This window comes from Spinacia oleracea, chromosome 5 (genome assembly GCF_020520425.1).
Source record: "Spinacia oleracea cultivar Varoflay chromosome 5, BTI_SOV_V1, whole genome shotgun sequence".
In the NCBI taxonomy this organism is placed as follows: Eukaryota; Viridiplantae; Streptophyta; class Magnoliopsida; order Caryophyllales; family Amaranthaceae; genus Spinacia; species Spinacia oleracea.
Window position 1 is genome coordinate 71,596,536 of NC_079491.1, and position 9,469 is coordinate 71,606,004.

The window sequence follows — 9,469 nt, forward strand, 5'->3', positions numbered from 1 at the left end:
ATGGATGGGATACGGAAGCACTAACCAATGCCCTAACCGATGAAGAAATAACGGCGGTCACATCTACCCTGGTAGCAGAAAGCGACCAATGTGATATTCTAACTTGGCCCTGGACCAAGAATGGCGAGTTTTCTGTCCGCAGTGCCTACCACTTGGAGCTCCAAAGACGTACGGGGGACGTGGGGAGCTCGGAAGCTACGAAGTTAGGTAACTTTTGGAAGAAGGTGTGGAAGGCAAACGTCCCGGAGACGGTAAAAAACCTTGTATGGAGAGCCTCTAGGGAGGGATTGCCCACTATGGGGACGCTTGCTAAGCGAGGGATGAGTGTAGAAGAGAGATGCCCGCGTTGCGGTGAAGCAGCCGAAACAGTAGCTCACATGGCCTTGGTATGTAAGGAGGCTAAAGTTCTATGGAAAATGTCTCCTCTAAGACTCGAAATGGAGGAGTGGCATCAACCTTTCATCAGTTGGTGTGAGCACTTTATAAAGAGGTGGGACAAGGAAAGGGCGTGGGAGCTGGCGATGATGGTAGTTTGGCAAAACTGGAACGCCCGTAACATGTGGGTTTTTGAGAAAAAGAAGCTTGAACCGCTCCTGCAGTCCGCAAAGGTGATGAGGATTTTGGGGGAGTATGAAGCGGCCAGAACCCGTGAAATGGGTCACGGAAGCACATCGTCTACTACGGAGGCTAAGTGGAAGGCCCCTTCGCAAGGGGTGGCTAAACTCAACACGGATGCTGCTTTCGACAAAAACGGAATTGTGGGGTGTGGAATGGTGGTTCGAGATGTTGTTGGGGACGTTCTGATGTCTGCGGGCAGCAACCGAAGGGAGGAACTGACTGTGATCCAAGCGGAGGCAAAAGCGCTACTATTTGGCCTGAAACTGACACTTGAAGCAGGATTTAAGGTCGTGGATGCAGAAGTGGATAGTCAGGGGCTGGGTGCTTTGCTACAAGCGAATCGGAGGGAACAATCGGCTACCCAGATCATAGTTAACGATATTCGGGAGTTTGCTAAGAAGTTTGATAGATGTAGCTTTGGTTTTAGTAGTCGAACTTGCAATAATGTAGCCCACTCTATGGCAAAAGCATCCCTCTCATTCACAGAGACACTCGTGTGGATGGAGGAGTGCCCTCCATCTGTAACTCCTCTTGTCATCATAGACAAGCTTTCGATTGAGTAATATAATCTCTGCTTGTCTTCCTGTCAAAAAAAAAGTTGACTTTCCATTTTCTTTGGAACTTTGAATTAAAGTAAAATAAAAGGATTTAATACAATCATTCTAAAGATACAAAATACCAACCGTAGTAGTATTAAAGGTCACTATTCATTTTCTTCTTCAAATACCCAATCAATATCATCAATCATCAACTCTTAAAGTTTCATCCGTTACAACCCCTTCACTTTGCTAAACCATTAATTCCCAAACCTTTCATTAACCCATGATAATCTCTATTATATAAGGGAACAACTGAGGGTATTTTGGTAACTCAACTTTTCGTGTCCCCAAGCAAAAAGACGAAAATACCCCTCATTAGTTGTTTATCGGGGCTTGCTGAGCCTTCATTTCTAGGGCGAGGTTTCGTTTATCCCATCTCTCTCCTCTCACCTGCCTCTCTCCCCCTCTCACTTTTCTCGGTAATTTTGTTGAGGAGATCTGAGCCTCTCTCCCCGTCTCACTTTTCTCTCTCCTCTCACCTTCTTTTCTAGGTCTTCCTAGGTTACAATTCCTCGCCGTCGTCCCTCTTTAATGGCGACTATGAGGTCAATCGGAGGGAAATGCAGAGCTCTATTGGCGGCAGCAAATTCCTTCACCACCGCATCAACGACCGCAACTGGTGCTGCAAAAAGATCGAAGCCTCCTTTCTGCAAAAATAATAGAGGTATTTTGGTCTCTCTCGCTGCTCTCTCACCTTCAGCGACTTGGAACTACATCAAGCTTCACAATCTTCAGGTATTTTGATTAGATCTTTGGTTAAACTTATTTTTATGGTTTTAGGTCATTTGCACTTGACGCATTTTGGTTAATTTGGTTAATTCTTCCTCTGATATGCACTTCAACATCACCAGGGAAGAAATGTACTACATTTACGGAAATTAGGGATCAATTCGCCAAATTCGTGAAAAATACTCATAAGATCACCACCTGAAGAATAAGATCGAGCTCCTTAGCACACCGATGATGTCCTCAAGGTACCTTTCTCTCTCCTAGGGTTTTTATTTTTGTTTGGATTTTGTTGTTATTTTATGGAATTGTTTGCTTATCACTCCTAGAGTTTTTAATTTTGAATTTGATTTGAGGTTAATTTGTTTGATTTCAATGTAGATATGGTGGAACTTTCAATTTTTCCCAAAAAGTCGTAATTTTGAGGTTTCAAGTTCTTCTGGATTTTTCTTTTGAAAATTATGAACTTGGGTGTTCTAAATTTTTGGGGATTTGGATTTTTTTAGGGTTCAATTTAAGTTCTTTTATTTGAAATTGAAGGGTACTTAATTAATTTGTAATTTGCGCTTTGTGCATAATGAATGAAGGGTTACTGGGATAGGTGATTTTTTGCCATGATTTCTATGCTCCTGCTCTGTTTTCTGGTGCATCAGTGTAGGTTTTTGTTGATTTTTGTGTGTGTTCCCTTATTTTAGTCGAATTCCGATGGACTGAATCTCTTTTTATTTTGTAATTTAATTTTTTTGTTGATATAAGTGAACCTGATTCTTCCTTTCACGGGATAATTAAGTTGAGATTTCAATTGATAATTTGTTTTAAGTAAATTGGTAAATATTAGTGCATTGTGTTTTTGTAGTTACGACTTTCGACAAAGGTTTTTCTATTTGTTTAAAATATTTGATGTAATTTGCAACGCCAAGATTTGGTGCTAAATGAGATCATGTACCTAAAACTATTAGCTTTTGTTGCTATTTCTAGATAAATTCAAAATTTAAGAGTAACTGTTCTCATCAATTTTGCGGTTGAGGTTTCCGGATTGCGACGAGAAACTATTTTGACGAGTGAGTTGTTATTTTTGGTATAGAGGCATAGAGATCACCTACTTAGGTTTGTTGATAACATGGGTTTTGCTCTTCTGTTTTGATTAATTTTGGGAGTGTATGATTTGCTTAATGCTTCACATATTTCTCTCCGACTCCATAACTATATTGTTGTCATAAGTATAATTGTGCTTATGATGTGGTGACTTGGGTGACAGATCCATTAATTTATTTATTTTTGTAAAAGAAATTGGTTCACAAAAGTTTTCGCTTGACTAAAGCTTTCGCTTTGGCGGTCTGAGTTTTGTTGGTGATCCTCTTCACTATTTCATTTGGTAAAGAAAACACAATCCCTTCCCTATCAGAAGTGCATTGCTTATTCTTCTTCCCACTATTTACATAACTACACTACAATTAATAATTTAGCATTTATTAAAAGTATCTAATACATCATTGTGAGTCTTAGCAGGTTTAACACTTTCAAAAGAATCTGGAACTGAAACAAAGCCAGATCGGTGTAGCAGCCTCAATGACTGCAAATTAGAGGGTTGTCCACGTGTGAACGGAATCTGCCAGTGTCATTAAACCAGGGTGGCAGAAGAAGCTTATTCAAAGATACCAGCTCAACTAAATGACAATGCCAGACTTCAATGTTATGGAGACTGTAAATGCAAACAAACCGAAGTTGAAGTAGCCTATCAAACCCTAGATTTCCCGCCTCCAGTTGTTGTCTTCGCATCTTCTCCTTCCCGCTGCTCTTCTCCATCTCCGCGATCCCCTTTTCCCTCAATTGTCTGGATCTGACTTCGGAGACTCCTTATACAAGTATGAATTTATGCATCTTTTTTTGTTAATCTGATTTCAAAATCTCTATTATATAAAGGAACATCTGAGGGTAAATAAGTAAATACACTTTTCGTGTCCCCCTAGGAATAGACGATAATACCCTCACTAACCCATCTTTCCTTCCAAACCCTAGAGCTTCACTACCGGCACAATCTCTCCCTCCTCTCAACTCACGCCTTTTCTCTCTCCTCTCAACTCCATGGTAATTCAAACCTCCCTGTCTTCTTCCCCGATCACCATCGAAACCTTAGAAATTCAAACTCTGAAATGAAGAACCCTAACGAATTTCGAAGATCTGGATTCCTCATCGTGGAAAAACGATGTAGGCGCACAAAGTACGGATTGCAAATTAGGGTTCCAAATCAAGAGGACGCGATCAAGACAAAAGTTTGCAAGTAGAAAAATCTATCTACATTTCTCCACCTTCTCTCCGATCTTGGGCCACCCTCCCTCCAGGCCGCCACCCCTACGCCAACCCCCATCTTTCACACCTAAATTCCATGAAATTTCCCCCAATTATCTGAGCTTCTATACCAGTCTTTGATTTCTAGGGTTTCTCGCTCGATCTACTCATCTTCCTTCGCATCATTTTCTCTCATCACTTATGTCGCCTTAAACTTCAATTCCGAAAAATCGGAGGTAATTTTCGTGATTTTTGGTAATTATTTCCCAATATTCTGATATTTTTTTCTGGGTTAATAATGTTAATACCTCCGAGATATGAGTTTAGTGAGACACCCCCCTACCCTGCCTCTCAAATACCAAGCGATGAAGAAATCCTTGCTCTACCCTGCGGTTTTTTAACCTCTGTCACCCCCCTACCCTGCCTCTCAAATAATCCACCATTATTTCGGCATCATTTCGCATCTTCATTCACTTTGATGAATGTATTTCTTATACAATGGGAATTTTGCACCAGATCTGATTTTCGAAGCCAAATATGGAAGCCCAGCTTTATATAATTCTATGTTCATTTTCCGGTGAGTCAGGTTATGTGTTTCGTTGATTTTTGCTGGTAATTTGATATTTAGGTTAAAAATGACTAAAAATTCACTATTTTGTTGTAGAAATATGACAGAGATATTGTATTGATCGATATTAAGGTTCCCGGGTTGCCGTATGCTGTTGCTAAGTGTGTTGCATCATCTCTGTTGGTACATTGTCAATTACCGCGAAGCTTATGGTAATTTGTTAAATTTTGTTTATGGATTTTAAAATTATTGAGATTTTTGTTTGTTTGATTGATTGGCTTTTGTTTGTTCATAGGTCACATAGCAACAAGTGTGCTGCATCATCGTCGGTACACTGTCAATTACCGCGAAGCTTATGGTAATTTGTTAAATATTTTTTCTGGATTTTGAAAGTAATAATAATAACAATTCTCTTGATTTCAGTCATAAGATTATGTTGGATTGTAAGGGTCCTGATCCTGATATGGGTTTGTTACCAAAGATTTGGACTTTAGGATATGTAGCTAAGCCATTGATACATGTTTAAATCTACAGTTTGGTCCAAATTATCCTAATTGAAACAAAAACAAAATCAACCTGCCATGGAAGAACTGCAGATCTAGGGTTCCAGTGAATCAACTCTGCAACTTCAACTTCCTCTCTCCTAAAATCGCACTCTCTCTCCTCAACAATGGCACGAACGAAGAACACCGCTAAGAGTTCCACCGGATGAAAAGCCCCACCGTTTCCCTTTCTTTGAGATTATGTAAGTGTATTTTTCATAATCAATTTCACACTCAATTTGCAGATCTAGGGGTTCAGTTCCTTCGCATATACCGTAGGTCACGTTGTACTTTTGAAATTACTCATTTGATGCACGAAAAATTTGCATTTTAGTTATCTCTTGATAATTTTAGTTTGGATTTGTGGTACCTTAGTGTGTGGCATGCTTAGTTAAGAATTAAATTAGTTAAGGATTTCTCTTATTTAGTTATGTTTTTTTGTGTTTAGTTTTCACTATGAATTAGTGAATGCATTGTTACATTTAGTTATTATTTTTCTTTGTTTAGTTAAGCTTTGTGCCTGTCAATGTTCCATGGCTTCTTGCTCTTCATTACCTTGCCCTTGACTTCTTTTTTGCTTGATCTTTTGATTATCTGCTGGTAGAGAGACTGAGAAAAGTTACTGAGAGAATGCTAGGCCTTTTTTCGGCACATGATAGAGATATTATCTATAGTATTGTTTGGGATTTGCCTCATCAAAAACCCACAAAGATTCTATGGCTTTGCATAGTTGGATTCACAACCTATTTTTTTATGTGTTTTACTTATGACCTGTTTGAGCTTGATGAGACTATACAATTGAGAATAGAAAATGGCACAAAGCAAATGCCTTGAAAAAATAGTTTCCAATCATCTCTAATTTTCAAATATTGGCGTGAGTTCCTACAAGGAGGAAAGTGTTAATTATGTTCCAATCAACTCAACAAAATTAAACAATAAACAAAAGCAACATGGGTATTAATGTGGATATAGAAATATTAACGTACCCCTGCAGACTGGAACATGTTTTGTACAATAAGTCTTTCCCTCTTAGGATCCACAAGTGATTCCCTGAAAGCATGATTTCCTAAACATGACTTAAAAGACATGGTAGGCAAAGTACGAGAGAGTCAGGATTCAGACGTAGACTTGGGTAAAAGTGGGGTCAGAGCAAGTGGTTTACTGCCATTTTCAGAATACTTGCTTCTTTTAACATCTCATTTAAATTGACATCTATTTCCAAGCTTTGCATGCCTTCATTGACATCCTGGCATAACTTCTCCGAGGTAGAATAATTTATTTCTGGTTTCTAAAATTAATGGTTTGCTGGTTTTATGTAACCTGCTCTTTGTATGCAGCTTTTGGGATGCATGAAATCTACATAAACCCCTTTTGGGTTTGCTCTTTTCTGAATTGTATATGTTGGGTCGGATAATTTCAACACGGCATTGTTGTAAATTCTGCATTTACCCTTCCTCTTCAGATTCCTGTGACAAACTTAGGTGACAGTGGTTTGGATACTCTCTCTAACTCAACGGTAAAGCATTTAAAGTCTTTTGAGTTTAGTACAAAGTTTCTGGATGTGACGAGTCTTATAGAGGAAGTATTATTTTGCAATTTGTAGGATCAGATTTGCCCTATTCACCAGTTATGCAGTACTCTGGAAAAGAAACTTGATAGTGTCATTGATGTTGAAACCTTTGTGAATCATGGATTATTAATTATGCTGCCTCTGATAGCAATTACAACTTGGTTGTCACGTTGAACATAAGATTCCTTATTGCGTATTATTCATTTTCATTTCTTTGCTTTCTATTCTCGAGTTTAATTTGTTCCTGTTGTTGTATGTTCAGCTGCCACACATGCTTTTCACAAGCAGCCAACAGCTCAACATATGCAGACTCGAGTAAAGCAGTTGCAGCTCAACAACTTTCTCAAATCCTCATACAAACAGCTGGGAAGTCAGCAGCTGAAAGGAAAGAGCCTAGAAGTTTCTGTAATGCAGTCGAAGATTGTTAGAAAGCTTTTCCTACTAATCAGAAGATTCATCTAGAGGCTGTTAGATCAAAATAACTGAAGTTTACAAGGGGATTTCACGAATTCACGCCGAGTACTATTTTGAACGGAATATGTTTTTTTGTTTTTCTTATACATTTTCGCATGCATAACGTGCATATAAGTTAAGTTTTTTGTGTAACAGATTAGGATTTTAAGGATTGTCAAATCCTAATTAGGACATATATTAAGTTTTGATATGGCAATAGATTTCCGTTATTACATGTTATGTTTTCTTGGGTTATATCAGCACGAAGTATTGCGTTATACATTTTTTAGTGATACAACAAATGTTTATTACAAATATGTTTCTTATATTCGCACGCATTCTCAATTGATTAGTGATACAAAAAGTTTTGCCTATTTATTTGTAGCGATTAGTTGCAATAACTCAATTTTACGATTTTTATATAATCCCGCACGCATCGCGTGCATATAAGACTAGTGATTATATAAACCCACCCCTCTCATCTCATTCCTCATTCACTTCTCCATCAATCTACTACCTCATTATTTCCATAGATAGAGACTACGTACATAGGTGCGATCAAGAAAAGTTTTGAGTTTTGGGTGCTACGTACTTCGGGTTTTACGCGTTGTGAGGTAATTATCGATGTCCATCGTCTTTAGAATCCCGTTAGGGAGTCAGTTTCCATGACAATATGCTAAATATATTACATGTTTAGCTATATACGTAGTACTAGATAGTTATAATTATGCAGTTCTGCTCTTAAATTTTAAAAGGAACGTTGAGCTATCATTAGTATTCAAGTAGTACTATATATGTATAAACTGTTGAACTATTTCTCAACTATTGGTTTCAAACTATTTATTTTAAGATTATGAATTAATTAAACTATGACAAACAATTGATATGCTGACCAAACATATTGACTTCTGGGTAAATTATGCATTTCTATGGAATGGTGCTAATGATGAGGATGAATTTGCGAAACCAATTTCTAAGTAATTACTTTAATCTTTGTTTCGTCTATGAATTGTTTTATTATTGTTTTGGACTATTTTAAATCTGTAAATAACGTAAAGTGGAACAATTTAAGAGGGGAAATGAAACCCGAAAGGGTGATGAACAGGTTGCCCTACTAGATGTTGTTCTATTGAGTACATGTGTCGCTGCTCAATAGGCTTCTATTAGGTTTTGTATTTCTCTATCAGCTCTCTGTCATAAGTCTTCCTCCTAATCATGAAGTATTAGTGAGGGGTGTGCACACTAGGGACATTCTGTCAACTGGATCACTTGGCCATCATTTAAGGGTGACGCGCGATCCTTTCTTAGTAGGTGGTTACTTTGGGACTAGTCCCGGCATACTAGCGTTCTCTTTCCCTCTCTTCAATAAAATATAAAATTTTTATGTGTCGTTTGATTAACGGATTTATTTAATTTGGTTACTATGTTTTATTTATGTTTAAATCTAACAGTTTTCAAAATAAAATTAATTATTTTTCGGGATGGAGTCGTAATTAGTCAGTTTTTCTGATTTTTGGGAGTTTGTCTCTCTTTCTCTTTTCTTATGTATTTTTGCAGGTTGAGTATGGGACACAGCTCGAGTGAGGGTGAACGTTAGAATAATCACTTAGTCGAACAGCTTTTTATTTTCGTTGAACTCTTTCAAAGTTTGGGTTGTAATGACATTCATTTAATTTAGACCACTTAGTTAATGATAATAATCACGAGTTAATTATATATATTGTTATACCGCATTCATTTTCGAGAGGAAATGGATGCTATGTAATACCCCCAAGGTTTGGACGGTCGTTTTATCATTATTGAAAGGTCCAAATTTTGGGGGTGTTACAGTTTATGACTAAAACGCTCCCACTAAAACCAAGAAATGTACATGCTTTACTAATTTTAAACATAAAATTGTATTTCCTAGTCCAACCGGAAACTTACAACCTTAATTAAAATTTAAAGCTCATATAAATTGTTATTTAAATCCTTTAATTTATTTTCAGTTGAATTAAATTAATTAATTTAAATTTAATCAAGGTTTTAATTTTAGTAAACTAATTAGTATAAATAAATTTTTAAATAATTAAATTATTCAAAATTAAATTCCAAGAAAAAATTA

The 9,469-nt window shown here is 37.3% G+C and overlaps 1 long non-coding RNA gene across 4 annotated transcripts; it reads left to right on the forward strand.

Annotated features, from left to right (window-relative positions):
• Nucleotides 1-1,565: 1,565 nt before the first annotated feature.
• On the forward strand, nucleotides 1,566-7,693 carry LOC110776160 (uncharacterized). 4 transcript variants are annotated; one of them, XR_002530021.2, is made up of 8 exons: nucleotides 1,567-1,952; nucleotides 2,069-2,191; nucleotides 3,453-4,809; nucleotides 4,897-5,012; nucleotides 5,096-5,158; nucleotides 5,335-5,545; nucleotides 6,805-6,858; nucleotides 7,175-7,693. It is a non-coding gene; the product is annotated as an uncharacterized lncRNA (long non-coding RNA). The 4 variants fall into 4 exon arrangements; XR_008921506.1 differs by lacking the exons at nucleotides 6,805-6,858; nucleotides 7,175-7,693 and having other exon boundaries at nucleotides 1,566-1,952; nucleotides 3,453-3,808; nucleotides 4,749-4,809; nucleotides 5,335-6,798; XR_002530023.2 differs by lacking the exon at nucleotides 7,175-7,693 and having other exon boundaries at nucleotides 6,680-6,813.
• Nucleotides 7,694-9,469: the final 1,776 nt, after the last annotated feature.